We start from the raw sequence: 6,629 nt of genomic DNA, 5'->3' as shown, positions 1-6,629 counted from the left end.
CTCTCCCTCTCCCTCTCCCTCTCTCTCTCTCCCTCTCTCTCTCTCTCTCTCTCTCTCTACCCCTCTCTCTCTCTCTCTACCCCTCTCTCTCTCTCTACCCCTCTTCCTTATACTTCTCCTTCCTCTCTGGTACCTTTCTACTCGTACAGCCTACGTTTGTTTTTAGCCTACATTTTATTTCAACTCGTTAATTTGTTCATCTCTCTCGCGATTCCCCACTGTTGTTATTTCACGCAACAAACACCGTTGATCCATTGTAACACTACATATTATATTGTAAATTTAATTTACGCGTTACTAAAGTTCAAAGTGGGAGTCACAGGGATTTTCGAAACGCAACATTATGTTTATAAACTTTCTTTTTCTATATATCTATACTATTGTTCAGAGTCGCAATTTTTTCAACAATACGACTGACCGGATAACCGAAAATAAGCGAACAAACAAGTGATCTGATGTGTGTAGAAGTCTCGATGTATCTTTGATAACGCACATGCGTTATTAAGGGAGTATTCTAATGTGAAGCCTCATTTTCAAGACCCGAGAATTAATTTTAAACAAATGGTTAAACCTATAGAGTTAATGTTTTGTACTGATATTTATTTATCTTTGAAGAAACATCTCAAAGCTTTCTATTCAAAATTTTTTATTCAAAGCTTTTTATTCAAAATTGAAGAAAATACAAGTGGACGAAATAAATCACGCCGTCTTCCATCGGGCGTGTTAATTGCCGCCGTCCTCGTCGTCTAAAATAAACGAATTTGCTTTTATTTTGTTCTTTATGAATGTGGCTATCGCCCGAACTAGAATCTTTCTGATATTTTTAAAATTATTTTTCCGGCGAAAAGTTAGAATTTTTAGTAAAATTCAGACTACTATTTTTCAAGCGCTGCTATTTCGTAAATTTTTCTTCAAATTATTTCATTCTAGTTCGAGCGATAGCCACATTCATAAAGAACAAAATAAAAGCAAATTCGTTTATTTCAGATGACAAGGACGGCAGCAATCAACTCGCCCGATGGAAGACGATTTACTTCGTAACCTATTTCGTCCACTTATATTTTCTTCACTTTTGAATAAAAAGCTTTAATAAAATTTGAGATATTTCTTCAAAGATAAATAAATATCAGTACAAAACATTAATTTTGTAGGTTTAACCATTTGTTTAAAATTAATTCCCAAAAATTGCCTTGAAAACGAGTCTTCACACTAGAATACCCCCTTAAAGACACGCACATACTCTTCAAGCTAGACAATTTCAGTTTCATTTTTCGTCCTTGACCTTTCCCTTCCTCCCCTAAAGCAAAGTCGATCAATCGCACATGTATTAAAATGCGAATACAGTTCCACACACACATGTCCGTTCAAAATCGAAGATCTCCGCGTCGAAATATTTGCAACACGTGTTTGCCCTTGAAGCTTCTCACGGCCGATGCGAGGGTGGCTTGTTGCGCGCGACAAGCGATCGTTAAATCACACCCTTTGCTGTGCGCTCCCGCAGAAACGATCTTTGAATCTCAGTTCTCCGGTTATTCGCGTTATATCTTAAATAGTACAGCGGAAAGTCTTAACGCCCAGTATCCCTTGTCTGGACTCGTCGCTTCGTTTGCGAGTGTGCGACACCTGCGTCATCTAGCTGTTCCGCTTTATTGAGTGTGCTGCTTGATCAAGGCTAAAAGCTCTTCGTCCTCTTTAATCCGCCCCTTATAGGTATTATTATGCGACGCGAGAGACAGACGGAATCATGGATATCTCAAGTTACAAGAACTCGTAACTTTGTCGCGTTTTCCATGTTATACTTGAACAATATAGTGTCAACTTGTATTTGCCAAATTATGGAGAAAGACCGAAGAACGTATCGTTGCGTTTTATACATTAAGCTTGCAAATATTTATCAATATATTAAATTACGCCACAAAACAAGACAAAATTGGACACATTGTAAATAAGATAATATTTATTATATAGGTTATACGCCACACAGTGGCTCGAAACAGAATATATGTAATAAAAATTCTTCAGTAATTACTGTTAAAGTATTAGTATTTTATCATTAATTGTTATGTAAATAGGAATTATATTTAAATTGTGAAGAAGTTTGATATTAAACAGTAGGTAGCGCGCACCGAAAATCATTTGATATAAATTTATGTAGGAACAATTTTATGTTATAAAATTCATTGTCTATGTCATTTAACAGTTACTAGTTGAAACATTAATATTTCTGCACATTTTTGTATGTCTACTGAAATCTCAGAATCTCAAGCTAATAATGCATTCCAAGAGTAAACGATATGAAAAATTGTTATAACATAAAAAGTTATAAGCATAGCAATCAAATTTTGGCTAATTATTTTCCTTGTATTTTATTTAATACATTTATGATATAATTATATTCATTCGCAAGAATTCATCCATTTCGTAGAAAAAAATTTAATTATAAAATTCTTCAAATTCCCTTATAGAAATATCATACTAAGAATCATTGATAATTACTTATTATCCAGTATTTTTAATACTGATCAATGATTCTTAGTATGATATTTCTATAAGGGTTGTAAGCGGTTCTATTGGATATAAACTTTAAATGTATTTAATAACCATAGATGCGTTTTTTAGATATTTAAGTTATTTTAAAGTATGATTCCAAATATACATCAGTATGGTATAGTAAACAGCACATTGGTTTAATATACTAAAGATACGAAATTCAATTCCAGACAGAATTGAAAAATTTACATTTGCTCAACTTCTCGGAAGGTAATGGCAAACCAAGAGTATCTTTTCTAAGAGCATCTCATTTATATTAATCATTTAGAATGGACATGTCAAATAGTATGTCTCTATACCTATATATAGATACCAACGTACACACCACAGATATGCGAGAGAAATCACTACGTGTGGAAATAGGGATAAGAGGATCTAATAGATAAACCGCGTTATTTTCATTCAATAATTGAAAAAGAGAAAAAGAAAAGGAGAAAGAAAGAGAGAGAGAAAATAAGTATCTGAATTTTGAAATTATATATTTAATGTATGATAAAGTTTGTAATATACTTTCTACAAAAAATATATGGTTTAATTAATAATTTACAATATAATAGAAGAACATAAGATAAGTAAAAAATTTATTAAAAAATCAGAAATCTCATTTTTTTAGCGCTCTTTGTTTTTAGAACCACTATGTACCAGGTGAAATAAAACAATTTGTTAATTTCAATCGATTTGCTGTACATATACACACATGAACATAAATAATATGTAAATAATTCGTGCAATAATACTTTATTTCGACTGGATATTAGGTTAAAATAGTAAATTTGATATATTGAATCATATTAATTCAAATATTAATTGCCACATAATAACAAAAATAATAATAATTATGTAATAAATATTAAATTGATGTATATGCACACATATGTGAAAAAATAAATTATTATTAGTTATATATGGCAGAAGCTACAATACGCTCAGCACAAATAATGTCTAATCTTGTCGATATAGCGATGAAGTACAATCGATTTGTTAAAAGCTTGATGACTCTACCCTGATGAAAAAAGGTCAGAGGAATGACCGTCCCATACCTTTTAGTCGATTACTTCCGTATTCATGCTCGTATATATAACGCTTATCTCTTTTAAAATCTATCAAGCTCTATCAAGTATCGCAGTCAGGGCTAATACGTTGACCTTCCTAACTCAGAAGTTATAAGATTTCGTGTAGAAAGGCATATGTTAAATATTTTTATTGCCAAACTTGTTGCACGCAACGCCACGTTACAAACTACCGTTTTTACTCGTATCTTCACACGGTATCCTGTTTCCGTCGTATGAATCACCCAGATAACCAAACCTGCGGGAGCAGATTTTGCACAGAGTCTGTTAGCAATGTCTATGACAGAAAGGCAACAGATTGCACACAGTCTATGTTTATCAAACTCTGACGGTAAATTGGAGATAGATTGCTCGCAAAGCAATTGTTCTGTAAAGAATAGAATGATAGCAATACATATGATTCCATTTATTACGATGTCGTTCACGAACGCTTAATAACTATTTCTACGATAGTTGTGACAAAAAAAGGTTTCCGTGATGCACAGCTTCCTATAACTTCCTCAAAGTCCACGTGTTCGTTTATTTAAAGAACATGATTAATTAAAAAAGATTTCTATAAGTGCCCAGTAAGTAATCTGTGTGAAGACTGACGTCAGATTGACAAATTCGAGCAGACTTTAACGGCCGCAGGATCTGAGCACATTGTGCCGTCAGAGTCTCTCAGCAGATTTTGTCCACAACCTAATAGCAGATTAGGGACACAGGTATCTATGGATCTGTCGACAGATTCTGCTCGAATCTGTCACCAATCTGACGTCAGTCTGCACACAGATTGCTTACTAGGCACTTATAGAAACCGTTTTTATTAACCCTGTCCTTTGTCACAATTATCGCAGAAATAGTCATTAAGCATTCGTGAACAACATCGTAATAAATAGAATCATATGTGTTGCTATCACTCTATTCTTTACAGAACAATTCACAGCAAAATATAAAATGTTATACAAATCATTTTGTTTTGTTCGTTATTTCCGTAGATTCCCTAGTAGGGAAATACGGAAACATTTTATAAAATTCTAATAACGCAATATATCGTACATGCACACCCCACTTAGATAAACTATAAAATATTTATAAAATATTGATATTGTACAATAATTGTTTTAATCCTCTATATTATTATAAGAGAACATGTTAAGTTATATTATTGAAATTTATTTGCATATTTGAAATTTGCGGTTATTCATATGTTCTGCATACTAATGCTCTTGATCAGCTTGTTGTTATGATTGATCTATGAAATGATTCGAGCTGTAACAGTGAACATATAAAGGTACATTACGTAATTTGGACAAGCACTGTGAATAGCATCTGTTTCATTAAAGATATAAAAGACGTGTCAAAAATTAAATAGTGTAGTAAGATATATTTTCCTATCGACTAATTTTTTTTCCGTAAATGCCGTAGATGCTTTAGAAAAGTGCAACCGCATTTTTTTCTTTAATCGAATTATATATTTTTTTTCATAATACAGGGTGTCCGGTAATTGATCGAGCAACCGCCTTATACGGGTAGAATGGGTCAAAATAATCATAAAAGTTATATACCATTTTGAAATTTCCTCAATATTTATTCCATAATTAATTAAAATGTATAACCGAATGAGTCTTGAAATCAGCTCGAAAGTTCGAAGCAGAGTAACGTATACGTATCGCTTGTTACTCCGCCTCGGAATCAGCTGTTTACTCATCGTTGCTAAGAGGTAAGCCATTTTTTTTGCACACAGAGCCTGTCCTACCGCTTCTCGTGCGCTCATTCGTTTAAACATTTCAATTAATTACGAAAGAAATATTGAGGAAATTTCAAAATGACATATAACTTTTATGATTATTTTGACCCATTCTACCCGTACACGGCGGTTGCTCGATCAGTTACTGGACATTCTGTATATAGTCCATTGCATCCACGATAAAGACAATTATATTTTTTAAATTTTATATATTTTTATATAAATGGATTTTGTATAAATAGATATAAATAGATTGATAAATAGAATGATCTTTGAGCATTCCACATATAAACATATTAATAAAATGCTCATAAAAAGCAATACTATCTAAAATATTGTATATGTTATGTATATAGAATATATAATATTATGTATGTAGAATGACAGATAAAATCGATTGTTGTAAAATAAGACAGTCGAACATAAAAAAATGTTATTACATTTTACAGATATATTGATCTACTAGTATGTAAATATAGTAACAGCAATCGATTTATCTTGTTATTTTACGTTTAAGATAAAGTTATCAAAAACTAAATACTTGATGACGTATTTTATATCATATATTGAAAAGCATCACGAAATAAAATATAAAATATTTCTGAAAATATTCACTTTTTGGTGATCTTACTTTACATGTATGTACAGAATGTTCAGAAAGAAAAAATTATTTATAAAAAATGTGTGTTTCAATTAAAGAAAGAAGTGCAGTTGCACTTTTCCAATGCACCCTACGGAAAAAGATAAGTCACTAAAAAAATAGATTGTGTTATACTATTCAACTTATATGTGTATTATTTTTTCTATCTTCAACGATACTATAACTTCATACTATAACTTGTTCTAATTATACAAATGCGACATATTTGCATAATTCCGATTTGTGCCTATGTCTCAGAATTTTTTAGGTATCGATGTATAATGTTCATCATATAGTCTGATCGTATTCGCGCATATCGACTCCTGAGTATATAAATGTACGTTCGTCCCAGTTCGATGTACTAACAATAAATAGGTTGTATAGCTATTTCTAATAGCATTTCCCTTCAAAATACACGGAATACAGGGTCTCATTCTGACTATATTGTTTCTTAATAATAGATTTTGAGGATAATTTGAGTTTGAATATTTCTTAGCGTAAATATCGAGGTCCCGATAATTTTAAAATAAAGTGCAATTAAGAAAAAAGAGCTTTCTGCAAACACGTAAGAAAGTCAGATATCAAAAATACATTCTTCAGAAGTAATTTCAGATGAGATATAATTTAATAAAATTTTCGC

The sequence above is a fragment of the Odontomachus brunneus genome, unplaced genomic scaffold, assembly GCF_010583005.1.
Source record: "Odontomachus brunneus isolate Ranch 3 - 2012 unplaced genomic scaffold, Obru_v1 Obru_scaffold_111, whole genome shotgun sequence".
Taxonomy (NCBI): domain Eukaryota; kingdom Metazoa; phylum Arthropoda; class Insecta; order Hymenoptera; family Formicidae; genus Odontomachus; species Odontomachus brunneus.
This window is presented reverse-complemented; position numbering follows the sequence as displayed.